The sequence below is a fragment of the Mustelus asterias genome, chromosome 1, assembly GCF_964213995.1.
Source record: "Mustelus asterias chromosome 1, sMusAst1.hap1.1, whole genome shotgun sequence".
Taxonomy (NCBI): domain Eukaryota; kingdom Metazoa; phylum Chordata; class Chondrichthyes; order Carcharhiniformes; family Triakidae; genus Mustelus; species Mustelus asterias.
In genome coordinates this window covers 126,768,986-126,783,543 of record NC_135801.1, presented here as the reverse complement: position 1 = coordinate 126,783,543, position 14,558 = coordinate 126,768,986, and the positions used below count along the sequence as shown (strand labels likewise).

At 42.1% G+C, this 14,558-nt stretch overlaps 2 protein-coding genes across 13 annotated transcripts in view; one reads left to right on the top strand and one right to left on the bottom strand.

Annotated features, from left to right (window-relative positions):
* Positions 1-4,987, bottom strand: part of dimt1l (DIM1 dimethyladenosine transferase 1-like (S. cerevisiae)) — a 39,559-nt gene extending 34,572 nt beyond the window's left edge. For 2 of the 3 annotated variants that reach the window (XM_078218489.1, XM_078218497.1), the window contains exons 1-2: positions 4,910-4,986; positions 4,257-4,423 (exon numbers count right to left, since the gene is read on the bottom strand). The gene's annotated coding sequence lies outside the window, so the exon portion shown is untranslated. Of the gene's footprint in view, positions 1-4,256; positions 4,424-4,909 lie in introns of all 3 variants that reach the window. The other variant, XM_078218455.1, reaches the window with a different exon arrangement.
* A 60-nt stretch (positions 4,988-5,047) lies between these two features.
* Positions 5,048-14,558, top strand: part of ipo11 (importin 11) — a 548,937-nt gene continuing 539,426 nt past the window's right edge. For 9 of the 10 annotated variants that reach the window (XM_078218342.1, XM_078218361.1, XM_078218429.1 and 6 more), the window contains exon 1: positions 5,048-5,147. The gene's annotated coding sequence lies outside the window, so the exon portion shown is untranslated. Of the gene's footprint in view, positions 5,148-8,426; positions 8,515-14,558 lie in introns of all 10 variants that reach the window. The other variant, XM_078218371.1, reaches the window with a different exon arrangement.

Sequence of the window (14,558 nt, the reverse complement as noted above, 5' to 3'; positions counted from 1 at the left end):
TTGGAGTGAAGCTTTGGACAATACCTGAATGTGAGATGAGAGTTCAGAATGTAACAGAGTAGCCAAAGCTGTGGCCACTCAGTCACATGTGTGGGCCAAAGGTAGTGTGGGATTGTGCCAAACCAGAATGCAAAGTAAGGACTGGACATCAATGTTGTGACCAGGATATGAGTCAGTGGGCTTTGACTGGCAACTTCAGATGGTGAATGGTCAAAGCGGTCCATAGGGGACAAATGCTAATCGTCAAGTCTCTGTTTTTGATACTGCAGTGAGGAAAACCTCAGGAACTTGGAGCCTGGTGATGTCACTGTCATTATTTTTGCTGAAAGGCAGGAGATAAGAAGTCAACAGTGGTGCCTGGCTCAACAAAGGGAGGAGCAGAACTGTGAAGAGGAAAGGGTGGCAGGGCCTACTCAAAGAGGATGAATCTGAGAGCCATCGCTTGGAGACATCTTGCCAGATTCAGGGTCTACAGACAGCACCTAACATACTTACCGATGTCCGAGAACCAGTGTCACCAAAGACTACGGATGTCCAGAATTGGTCAAATTTGCCACCTTCTGCAAGATTTAGTACCAAGGGGACTTGAAGGGTGAAATCAATGCTACCGAATCATGAATTGCAACAGCCACAATGGTTTTTAGGTCATCCCTTCACTTGTTACACAGCCTGTCAACACTTTACGAATACTGATTATGCTTAACTGCTTGCATTTATCTATTAGCACTTGTGATTATCTGTAAAGACTTGTTATTCAGCTGGCCGACACTACACTACACTGTCTGTACTTATCCATTGACACTCTTGATTACCTGAGAATGTCGGGCTATTGTCACTCTGCCCATATATTCTGTGCTTGCGCGCCTCTCTTCACCAGACGAAGGAGCAGCGCTCTGAAAGCTTGTGATTTCAAATATACCAGGTCAATTATAACCTGGTGTCGTCTGACCTCTCATCTTGTCCAGCCCAGTCCAACACCGACATCTTCACATCATTAAAAAATTACACTTTCTCATCCTCGCTATTCCCCCTGATATGGCCTCATCTCCACTTCCTTGAGTCCAAGGGGCGCAGGCTTGAAATCAAATGGTGGACACCTGGTTTCGCCATTTAAAAAGATCTGGCTGGAATCTCAAAGTTTGATGTGGTCCTGCTGTCATAGAATAAGATGGTTACAGTATAGAATGAGCAATCTGGTCTGCCTTTTCTAAACTGGCTGCAAGAGCAGCTAGTCCCCTTTCCTCACCCTTGCCCGGCAGAATTTTTATTTTTAGAAGCGTTTCCAATTCTATTTTGAAGGCTACGATTAAATCTGCCTCCACTCTCATCTGGACAAACTGTTCACTATTCCAGTATAATTCTGGAACACAAAGATAATTCCCAGCTTCTTTCATCTATTGTAAACAATCTTCTTAAAACCCCTCCTCTTGTCACTTCCACCCTCACCTTCAACAAGTGCAAGAGCTCATGAATTTCTTCTCGTGACTGAGATTATTTGGTTAGCTGCCAGTGTCGTTTTCCTCCCTTCCCCAGACTGTTGGGCTAAACCTCCTCTAAAGTCCTGCCCATGTCTTAGCTTAAATATGCATCTTTCATTAGTTTCTCTCCCATCTTTCCTTATGCCCTCTGAGCTCAATGATACCCATCTCCAGCTGCTCTTACTCTATTCCAAATAAACTGCTAAACAGCCAACTTTCATTCCAGGCTCCGATGTTAGATGGCGTTGTTAACTTGTCTCTCTCCTCAGCTGCTGTACCCCTCTCCTTCACATCTGCTGCCATCATCACTCTCCTCAAGAAACTAACTTACACTATTCCTTGATCTTTCAAACTAACTCATCATCTCTAATCTCCTGTTTCTTTTCAAAGGTTTTAAATATACTGTTGCCTTTCAAATCCCTGGCCATTTTTTCCCTGGAGCTCAATGCTTGAATCTCAACAATCAAGTTTTGCCTTCCACAGTAGTAAAACGGCTCTTATCGAAATCTCAGATTACTTTTTTTATTCGTCCACAGGATGTAAGCATCACTATGTCGTATGAAGAGAGATTAAACAGTTTAGGCCTATACTCTCTGGAATTAAGAAGAATGAGGGGAGATCAATTTGAGATATTCAAGATGATAAAAGGTATGGATAAAGTAGACGTAGAGCAGATGCTTCCGCTGGTGGGGCATTGTAGGACAAGAGGTCATAGTCTTAGGATAAGGGGTAGCAAATTTAAAACAGAGTTGAGGAGAAACTACTTCTCCCAAATCCGTGGAATTCGCTATCCAAAAGTGCAGTGGATGCTGAGACAGTGAGTAAACTTGAGGAGTTAGACAGATTTTTAATTAGTAATAGACTGAAAGGTTATGGGGAGAAGGCAGGAAAATGGGGATGAGGAGCATTTCAGCCATGATCGAATGCCGGAGCGGACTCGATGGGCTGAATGGCCTAATTCTGCTCCTATATCTTTTGAACTTATGAACTAGCAAGGCTAGCATTGATTGCCCATTGTCATTGGGAAGGTCATGGTGAGCTATCTTCTTGAACTGCTGCAGTCAAAGAACAAAGAACAATATAGCACAGGAACAGACCCTTCGGCCCTCCAAACCCGTGCCACTCGTGCCCAACTAGACCATTCGTTTGTATCCCTCTATTCCCAGTCTGTTCATGTGGCTATCTAGATAAGTCTTAAACGATCCCAGCATGTCCGCCTCAATCACCTCGCTTGGCAGTGCATTCCAGGCCCCCTCTGTGTAAAATACATCCCCCTGACATCTGTGTTGAACCTTGCCCCCCTCACCTTGAACCCGTGACCCCTTGTGTTTGTCATCTCCGACCTGGGAAAAAGCTTCCCACTGTTCATCCTATCTATGCCCTTCATAATTTTATACACCTCTATTAGGTTGCCCCTCATCCTCCGTCTTTCCAGGGAGAACAACCCCAGTTTACCCAATCTCTCCTCATAGCCAAGACCCTCCATACCAGGCAGCATCCTGGTAAACCTTTTCTGTACTCTCTCCAAAGCCTCCACGTCCTTCTGGTAGTGTGGCGACCAGAACTGGACGCAGTATTCCAAATGTGGCCTAACCAACGTTCTATACAGCTGCAACATCATATGCCAACTTTTATATTCTATGCCCTGTCCAATAAAGGCAAGCATGCCATATGCCTTCTTGACCCCCCTCTCCACCTGTGCTGCCACCCTTAAGGATCTGTGGACTTGTACACCCAGGTCCCTCTGTGTGTCTATACTTCTGATGGTTCTGCCATTTATTGTATAGCTCCCCCTTACATTAGATCTACCGAAATGCATCACTTCACATTTATCTGGATTAAATTCCATCTGCCATTTCTCCGCCCAATGTTCCAGCCTACCTATATCCTGCTGTATTCTCTGACAATGTTCATCACTATCCGCAACTCCAGCAATCTTTGTGTTGTCCGCAAACTTACTGATCACACCAGCTACATCTTCCTCCAAATCATTTATATATATCACAAACAGCAGAGGTCCCAGTACAGAGCCCTGCGGTTAACCTGGTGTTGTTAAACTTCTTACTGTGAACACCACTAGTCACAGACCTCCAACCGGAAAAAGACCCCCTCCACTGTTACCCTCTGTCTTCTATGGCTAAGCCAGTTCTCCACTCATCTAGCTTGCTCACCTTTTATCCCGTGAGATTTAATCTTTTGCACCAGCCTGCCATGAGGGACCTTGTCAAACGCTTTACTAAAATCCATATAGACGACATCCACGGCCCTTCCCTCGTCAATCGTTTTTGTCACCTCCTCAAAAAACTCAACCAAATTTGTGAGGCATGACCTCCCTCGTACAAAACCATGCTGTCTATCTCTAATGAGATTATTCATGTGATGTCCATGTGATGTCGGTAATGTGAAGGGAATTCCAGGTTTTTGACTAGCAACAGGGAAGGAATGATATATTTCCAATCAAGATGAAGCATGGATTGAAGGGGAACTTGAAGGTGGTGATGTTCCCTTGCATCTGCTGCTCTTGTATTTCTAGGTGGTTGTGAGTTTGGGAGGTGTGTTAAAAGAACCCTGGTGAGGTGCTACAGTGCATCTTGCAGAAAATCTTGTTGCCACAGTGGTGGAGGGAGTAAATGTTTAAGGTTGTGGATGAGGTGTTGCATTATCCTGCTTGCTGTTGGAATTGCACTCACCCAGGCAAGTGGAGAGCATTATATCACTCCTGATCTGTGCCTTGTTAATGGTGGATATGCTTTTAGAAGTCAGGAGCTAAGTACTCACTGCAGATTTCCTAGCCATTGACCTGTTCTTCTAGCCACAGTACTTATATGGCTGGTGCAGTTCAGTTTCTGGTCAATGGTTCCACCATAATGATGGTCAGGATTCAGGGGCAATTGTTGAATCTCTCTAGTCAAGATGCAGGAAAAACTCAGCAGGTCTGGCAGCATCTGTGAAGAGAGAAACAGTTAATGTTTTGAGTCCAATATGACTCTTTAGAAGAAGAAATATTTGAGGCGGTTGTCCTGTGTGCAGATTATATGCTGTCAGGATGGCCTTTGTCCCACATTATTGATTTTTTGTATTATTGCATGTACAGTATGCGCATCCTCATAGCAAGGTCCCAGTCAGAGAAAAATCCTATACCCAGTGTTCCTTATTTTTCCCCGGGAGTTGGCCATCCTAGTAGCCTCGCCATTTATTTAATCTCCCTAGTAATTAACTATCTGAGGCTGAACCAATTCCTGATATTACATCACATTTGACTCAGCTGAAAATGTTATTTTGTGACTCGCCTAACCCATTTACTGATTCAAGTTCCCAGGCTTCCTTATTGCTGCTATGAAAACGTACGACAAGAACTAACAGTGGTCGCAGGTGAGAACAAATTAAAAATACTGAAATGACAAGTCTGAGTAAAGTTTCGGAAAACATACATGCACTACAATTCTCGATATTCTACAGAGACAGAATCTGAAGTGACACATCAGGTGTTGCTGCAAACTTGTATTTCTGGCGCTGTTCTGGGAGTGTCAATTTCAGCAACGCTTTGCCATCACGTCATTGAGCGCGCCATGTAACACTGTGCGCATGTGCAGTGTTGCCTGATGGCGCGGTCCTGGTTGAGGCGTGGAGACGCTGAGAATTGGAGTGAGGAACACTGAGACAGAGCAGGTACAGTTCCACATGGTGCACATTACCGGCTGATCACAGGCCGGACCGGCCTCCCATCTCAATGGCAGAATACATACATTTGCGTGAGCGCAGTGTGTTCAGGTTCCGACACTTGCTGCAGATTTTAAAGCAGAGACAGAGACGGCGGCAGTGAGCGGCCGTCTGGAGTATTTGGGATAACTGAAATCTGATAACTCATTCACCCACTCTTGTCCTGTTTCTCAACAAATATAGATTTTAATTTAAATCACTAAAGAAATAAATAGCCTGGAATAATTGGAACTGGGTAGTTAAATCTATTTTTGGTCAAATCAAATGTATTGTGGAATTTACTGGAAGATGTGGCCTGGAATTTCCTGCGTGTATTCCCTGGGCATAGATCCTGTTTAAAAAATCTTCGCACTGAGTTCTTATATGCTCTCCTCACTTTTGAAAGAAAAGTCTGCATTTATATAGCACCTTTCATGACTGCAGTATATCCCAAAAAATCTTTTCAACCAATGTATTACTTTTGATATGTAATCATTGTTATAAAATAGGAAATGAGGCAGCCAATTTGCACACAGCAAGTTGTCACATTACAGGAGTGTGATAACCAGCCAGATAATTTTTATTAATTTACTGTTAAATATTGTCCAGGACACTGGGCCTATCTTCCCTGTTCTCAGAATAGATACATAGAATTGTTTACACACACCTGAGAACTCAAATGGGGCCGCCTTTTAATGTCTCATTCAAAATATGGTACCTATTTCATTGCAGCACTCCTCCACTGCTGTGTGGAGTGTCAGCCTGGAACTGCTCAATTCTGGTGTGGGACTTGAACCCACAACCTTCTGAGTCAAGAGTGCTACCTACTGAGGTTGGAACTATGTTTAATAAATTGATGATCACCCCAATCATGACTCCTTAATCAGAAAATATCCTTTCCCTATCCACCATATCAAAACCCTCCATAATTTAACAAAAACACCTTTTAAATCTTCATAGCTTTCTCTGCTCTAGTAGCAGTTGTCGTAACTTTTAAAAAAATTGTTCGTGGCAAGTTAGTGTTACTGGTAAATGCTGGCCTTAATTGCCCTTTAGAAAACAGTGGTAAATTGCCTTGAACCACTGTAGTCCATGTGTTGTCAGTGGATGAGGGAGGTTGTGAGATTTTGATCCAGTGACAGTGAATGAATGGCAATATAGTACCAAGTCAAGAGAAAAGTGATCCTGTCAATCCTTTCTTGATATGTATACCTACACATTTCTGGTATGTCTGGTGCGCTATGGCTTAGAGGAGGGTCTTGCGTGTGGTGTTCCATTGCACCTGCTTCCCTTGTGCTAGGTGATAGAGGTCATGGGTTTGGAAGATGCTGTTGAAGGACCCTTGACAAGTTACTGATGTACATCTTGTAGATGGCACACATTGTGCATCTGACGTGGAGGAAGTGAATGTTTAAGGCAGTGGATGGGATGCCAATCAAGCAGGCTGCTGGTGTTGAGTTTCTTGAGTATGATTAGTGTTACCGGCCCAGGTCAGAAACGGAGCAGGTCAAAGTCCCCGTGCTCTTCAGTAGTGGAATAGCACCTGTGAATAGAAACAGCAGTGCAGCCTGACCAATACAGCAAGACACATGTACTATGGCTTGGATATTGTCAGGGCCCATAACCTTTGCAGTAGTAAGTGCCTTCAGTTATTTCTTCTTGATCGAGGATGCCAAAATGGATCATCACTTGGCACTTTTGGCTGAACGTGGTTGCAAATGTTTAATCTTTATCTTTTGCTGGGGTCTGCCATCATTAAGGTTGCGGATGTTTGTGGCATCTCTTTCTGTTAGAAGTTCAAAAATCCACCCACATTCATGGCAGGCTGGGGCATGACTGCAAAGCTTTGATCTGAAAAATTGGTTATTGGATTGCATAGTTATCTGTTTCATGCCGTTTCTATTGTTTGACATGGATGTTGTCTTGTGTTGTAGCTTTACCAGGTTGGTACCTCATTTTTAGGTATGCCTGATACACTTTCTTGTATTCCAGCTGTACTGGAGTCAATGACTGGCTTGACTGTAGTGAGATGTAGGTTGGGCCATGAGGTTACAAATTGTGGTTGAATACAATTCTGCTGCTGTAGATGGTCCACTGCGCTTCCGGTCCTGAGCTGCTGGATGTGTTCAAAATGTATCCCATTTGGCATGGTGGTAGTGTCATGGGATTGAGGCTGTTTTCAATGTGAAGATGGATCTTCCTCTCCACAAGTGATGCGCAGTGGTCATTCTTACCTGTTCTGTCATGAACAGATGCATCTGCAAAAGGTAGATTGGTGTTGGCAAGGTCAAGTAGGTTTTTCTGTCTTGTTAATTCACCATGTGCCACAGGCCCAGGAGGGGAGTTATGTCCTTCAGGACTTGGTCAGTAATGGTGCTGTTGAGCCCTCCTTGTTGATGGATATTGAATCCACCCACATTCATGACTGGCTGAGGCGTGACTGCAAAGCTTTGATCTGAAAAGTTAGTTGTGGGACTGCTTGTGCGATGTTAATGTCCCTTTAAGAAAGTTTTTTAAAAATCGTGGTCACAGCCTTAGGTGATGTCATTGATGGGACAATAAAAAAAACTGTACAGCTCAAGTGACACGGGTTGTTTTTAGTTTTGTTTTGGCTGCAGTGTTAGAAGCATCGCTGAAAGAAGTCTCTCTTTTTTGCTTTGAAAGTTTTACCAGTTAGCTGAAAGAAAGGCTTGTTGCCATGCTGCAGTAAAGAATCATATTTTGGGGAGCTGATGACCACATGCTGCTAAGAGTTTTCAAGATCATTTGAAATGAGCATTCAACCCAGGTAACTGGATTACAGTATTATGCGAGCTTTAGCCTGTGCAGTGATGTATCTTTTTAAAAGGTTTTGTTTATTGGATTTTGGTATTAATTGGAACACATTAGAGCAGTGGTTCCCAAACTTTTTTCATTGGGCTGCACTTTCGGAATAAAAATTTGCTCGCGCCACACCGAATTTTTTATTGATAAGAAATACATTCAAAAACAAAAAAAAACAACTCCTAGCAGTGCTTGATTCATAACATAAAACACAAATACTTTAATCTTCCCGCCACACTTGCCATCCTCTCTCGCCGCACCAGTGTGGCGCGCCGCACCCTTTGGGAACCACTGCATTAGAGATATTTATTTGAAATAATATATTATGGTGGTTGTTTTGTTTCTTGTTTGTAATTGATAAAAGTTCTTGCTAATTTTCTTGCTATACATGTTAACTATTCTTAAATAAACTTTGTTTGCTAAAAGCTCCCTACTGGGTCATTTGAATCACACCTGAAGTGAAGCATCTCATGCTTATCCTAGCCAAATTCAAGATGCAAAACTTATGATTCAGGTAGGCTTCATAAAACGTTTTGGAGTTTCTGACCTGAACCATAACACTTGGTTGTCTGTTTCATGCTGTTTCTATTATTTGAAATGCAGCTATATGAAACCTTGGTTAGGCCGCATTTGGAGTATTGCCTGCAGTTCTGTTCACCACGCTACCAGAAGGAAATGGAAGCTTTGGAGAGAGTGCAAAGAAGGTTCACCAGGATGTTGCCTGGTCTCGAGGTGTTGACTATGAGGAGAGGTTGAATAAACTGGGATTGTTTTCACTGAAAAGACGGAAGCTGAGGGGAGACCTGAGAGAGGTCTACAAAATTGAGAGGCATAGACAGGGTGGATAGTCAGAGGCTTTTTCCTTGGGTGGAAATGTCTATTCCAAGGGGGCACAGGTTCAAGGTGAGAGGGGGAACGTTTAAAGGAGATGTGCGGGGGAAGTGTTTTAAGCAGAGAGCGGTGGGTGCCTGCAACGCGCTGCCAGGGGAGGTGGTGGAAACAGGTACATTAGGAACATTTAAGAGACATCTGGATGGTACATGAGTATGGGAATACAGACCAAGTAAGGGCAGAAGGTTTTTTTTGTAATCTAGTAGAGGCATCGGGCTTGGAGAGCCAAAGGGCCTGTTCTTGTACTGTACTTGTCTTTGTTCTTTGTTGTTCTTGCATGTTCTTGTGTTGTCGCTTTACCAAATTTACCCAAAATACATTCTGTGCCCATGCTACCTCAGTGCTGTTTTTACCCCTCCATCAGAAAATTATGGGTTGAATCCTCACTCCATTATGAAACACTTGTGCAATAGTTTTGAGCAGTATATTTCTTACGTTACCAAAAATTGATGTTGACAACTCGAATAGTGTTTTATAGTATGCCAGAAAATTAATTGGCTCCTGAGTTTGCATTATCCACATGTGGAAAACATGCTTTTAACATTGCCAGTTTGGTAGGCCTAACATTTAAATTGTGTTGGTATCATGGGCAATAAAAAGTTGACATTGTTTTCATGGAGTATAGGAACTGTTTTTAACTAGTTGTAACATTTGAATGGTATCAGAAACAAAATAACATAAAATAGTGGATGAATGTCCGCACTTGGAAAGGAATGAGAGTGAGCTGTCAGAAGATATGATTCTGCAGAGATGTGATTAAAAAGTGCTAAGTTATATGTCTGGGAGTTCATACATGCAGCCATTGCAGTTTGAATATTGAGGTCCCTGGAGATTATATTGTAAATCCTGTGACAATGCCATCTAGTGTTTCCTTTGTGTGACTGCTTGATCTGATTTAAGTCATGAATCTATCTGAGGTGAATGATGACAGGGAAGTTATTAAAGTTTATTTATTATTAGTTTCACAAGTAGGCTTACATTAACAGTGCAATGAAGTTACTGTGAAAATCCCCTAGTTGCCACACTCCAGTGCCTTTTCGGGTACACTGAGGGTCAATTTAGCATGGCCAATGCACCTAACCTGCGCATCTTTGGACTGTGGGAGGAAACTGGAGCACCCGGAGGAAATCCATGCAGAGATGGGAAGAACGTGCAAACTCCGCAGACAGTGACCCAAGCAGGGAATCAAACCCGGGTCCCTGGCGCTGAGAGGCAGCAATGCTAACCACTGTCACCGTGCCGCCCTGTATGGCAGATTATGGCAAATGCATCCGAGATTACGAATCCGAGAATTGCTGGAGTGGAGGAGGAGGCCATTCAGCTTGTAATGATTGCACCATTTCTCTGAATCAGCAATTCACCTCGTGCCATTTCCTCCTCCCTGCACGTGTGGGAACAATTTTTCCATATCTACTGTTCATGATTTTGAATATCTCTATTAGATCTCTCAATCTTCTCCAAGGAAAACGGTCACAACTGAAGTTCCTCATCCCTGGAGCCATTCTCCTGAATCTTCTGTTCACCATAGAATTCCCAACCGCTGACCTGTTCTTGTAGACACGGTATTTATATGGTTAGTGCAGTTAAGTTTGTGGTCAATGGTACTGCAGAATGTTGATAGTGGAGGATGCATCATAGCATGGTATGGCTCCTGCTGTGACCAAGACCGCAAGAAACTACAAAAAGTTGTGAACGCAGCCCAGTCCATCATGCAAATCAGCCTCCCATCCATCGACTCCATCTACACTTCCTGCTGCCTCGGGAAAGCAGACAACATAATCAAGGACCCCATGCACCCCGGACATACTTTCTTCTGTTTTCTTCTGTCAGGAAAAAGGTACAAAAGTCTGAGAACATGTACCAACCGAGTTAAGAAAAGCTTCTTCCCTGCTGCCAACAGACTTTTGAATAGTTTTATCACATATTAAGCTTATCTTTCTCCTCATCCTATGGTAACTGCAACATTATATTCTGCACCCTTTTCTTTCCTCTATGAATGGCATGTTTTGTCTGTATAATGTGCAAGAAACAATACTTTTCACTATCCCAATATATGTTACAATAAATCAAAAAATCAACCTAAAACAATTTGCTGTCTCTTCAATACTCAGCCTGAGCTGCTGAATATTTTCAGCATTTTTTGTGTTTATTTAAAAATATATTTTTGTTAAGGCTTCTAGACTGATGGCAAAGATAATGGAGCATGTAATAATGGAAATGTGAGCACATGCATAAAGAGATGGTAGGAGAGCATAAAGCCAAGAATATTTGTAAAAAGAAGCTTTCTCTGGACTGGATTGATGCGAGTGAATGGTGTTCTATATTGGCTGTTCTGGTTGCTGTAGTATATGTTATTTAGATTTGAGAATTAAAGAAATATATTAAATTTGTGAATAACATCAAATTAGCTGTGGTGAATATAATGAGGGTTGTGAAAGGCTGGGAGAACACAAACTCGTGGGATTGTCAGATGGGCAGAAAATCATTATTATAGAAAAATGGACAAATACTTAGTGGTTGTAGATTGAGTAGAATGTCCCTAAAAGTTTGCAAGTCTACTGATAGTATAATTTCCCATATTTGTCCTGTCTGAGGAAATAAGTGGTCATTAATTTGCTGATTGGTGTTCTGTGACTACACTCTCAGAGATGCTACATAAATGCAAGTTCTCTTTTTCTGCAGTGATGAATCCTGCAGTGTCAAATTAATGTGACAATTTCCCAGAAGAATAGCGAGAATACACCAAAGTGAGCAGTGGCTCAGAAGTGGTATAGTCAAGGGTGGCACAGGTGGCTTCACAGCTCCAGGCAGCTGGGTTCAATTCCCGGCTTGGGCCACTGTCTGTGTGGAGTTTGCACGTTCTCCCTGTGTCTGAATGCGTTTCCTCCGGTTGCTCCGGTTTCCTCCCACGGTCCAAAAGACGTGCTGGTTAGGTGCATTGGCCATTCTAAATTCTCCCTCAATATACCCAAACAGGTGCTGGAGTGTGGCGACTAGGAGGTTTTCACAGTAACTTCATTGCAGTGTTAATGTAAGTCTACTTGTGACACTAATAAATAAACTTTAAACAATGGCTAGATCTTTTGCAATGGGAAAGGTCAGATTCATTATTTTCTGCATAAACTGTTTCCTCAATGTACCCATAGTGAAAGGAAATGCTTTGAGTAAGAGTTCAGTGAATACATAACAACTGTATTCCACATAAGATTTAATAAACAAATTACATGATTATTATTATTGAAATTCAGTTGCCTAGAATTTGCTACAAAGTAATTTTGCTTACTTAGCTGTTTTATTAGTCTCATTCAAAGCCAATAAAATGTATCAATGCAAGTAATTAAATATTGTGTGAAGTGTAAATAATGTGATGATAATAGCAATCATCCCTGGTGATGCATATGTGTTAACACGATTGACAAAATTTGCAAATGTAACCTTATATGTGGTCTGTGACAATATTCCAGTGGGAATATTCAGTAAATATTTTTTGTGGGTTCTGTGTGGGTGGAATCCTCGCTTGAAATTGACTTGGACACTAGCCAAGGGCAGAACCTGCATGGAGCTGAGCTGCAGCTTCAGTCACACAAGAACAAGCTCTTTGCCATTAGTTTAACCAGATTCACCTAGCTGCTTCTGAAGTAGAATGTGTTGTTAAAGCTGCCGTATCTAAAATTGTATGGAACTAATTGAAATAAAATGTAACATAAGGGAACTATTTTAAATTAACCATTCATTGGATGTAAGAGCTAATGGCAAGGCTAGCATTTGTTGCTCATTTCTAATTGCCACTGAAGAAAGGCCAAGGTAATGTTGACACCCCTGTTTTTCTGTAAGCGGTACACCTCAGAAATTAATGGCAGATTTCAACGAAATGTGGTACATGACAGTGTATGGCCCAAAAAGAACCAATTGGTTTTTGGTGAAGATGTAGATCTGAATCCAGTGTCTGTTAATTTCAGCAATTGAGACAGTCCAGAGCATTCTAAAGCAAATAACCACAATATAAATTAAACAAACCACAACATGCTTTAAAAAAGTTATTTGCCTATCTTCTAATGTTAACCAATCCTTTAGAAAATTTCCAGGATCTGAATCAGTTCTTCATTGGACATACCCTACCTGTGTACCAAGTTGTGTTGAAATCCATCCATTAAATTTTGAAATATAATGTTTGTAAATAAATAGACTAAAAGACTAACAAATTAGCGAAAGCAGTAAGTCTGCCCATTATCGTTGGTGGAGGTAATCACAGTTATAAATATGAAGTTTGAGATTTTTGTTTTTTGGGGATAAGAGTTTCTGGGGTTAAGGGTGAGATGGAGGAATGAAGGGGGTCATGTGGCCTGTTCTGAATTCTGCTGAAGAAGGGGCTTGGAGCACTGAAAGCTTGTGTGGCTTTTGCTACCAAATAAACCTGTTGGACTTTAACCTGGTGTTGTTAAACTTCTTACTGTGTTTACCCCAGTCCAACGCCGGCATCTCCACATCCTGAATTCTGCTAACAGCAAGCTTGGATGGTGTGGTTGATAAAGGCGAATGGGGCACACAGATTGTTTTACTGGGAAAAAGGTGAATACATATCAGTAAACAAGTCCAGAGTGGCCGTGTTGATGGTGAATAGACTGTAAGCCTCCCAAGTTCCAGGGAGGTGTTAGGAATGGAAGGTTTTGTAAATGGTTATGCTTTAATCTCTTTCTTTAAGTCTAAGGCAGAATGAGGTTGGGAGTCTAAAAGATAGCTGACATTTCTACCTGGATGTGAGGTCCATGTGATTTACATTGCCATGGAGATGGGCTTTAAGAGGAAGACTCCATAGGAAACTATTGTAGGATTGGGTGCAGGTTTTCCTAAATATCACTGAATCTCAGACAGAGTCAATCAGCAAGAATCAGAGAGAGAGAGGTTGCAATTCTTTCTTGTTCACCATGTAAAATGTGGGTCGGGGCTTCTGTCGGCTTGAAGAGACAAAGGTTTAATGTTTATTTATTAGTGTCACAAGTAGGCTAACAGGCTGTGCGCAATCAGGACCCTGACCTTCCGGTTGCTTGCATTTTAACACACGATCCTGTTCCCATGCCCACATGTCTGTCCTTGGCCTGCTGCAATGTTCCAGTGAAGCTCAACGTCAACTGGAGGAACAGTATCTCATCTTTCGGCTAGGCACTTTACAGCCTTCTGTTCTCAACATCGAATTCAACAACTTCAGATGATTAGCTCTACCCCACCTTGACCCCTTTGTTTTAATTCTATTTTATTAAATTTTTTACAGTTCTCTACCTTTTATTTCTTTATTGTCTGTCGTCTTTTATCTTCCCCCCCCCCTCACTCTTTCCCCATACTTTATCCCCCTTCCGTTACCTTTTCTCCCCCTTTGCTTCCCCTTTTCTAATGCTTTTTCCTTTCCAATCTAAATTCCAATCCCCAAACTGATTTCCAGGGGATGGGATACCCTGGAGAGTCCTCTCTCTGGACAAGTTATCCAGGTTTTTTTAAACCCATGTTCTCCCTATCTCTGCGTGGGTTTCCTCCCACAGTCCAAAAGGTGTGTGGTTAGGTGCATTGGCCATGCTAAATTCTCCCTCAGTGTACCCAAACAGGCACCAAAGTGTGGCAACTAGGAGATTTTCACAGTAACTTAATTACAGTGTTAATGTAAAAGAAAGCATT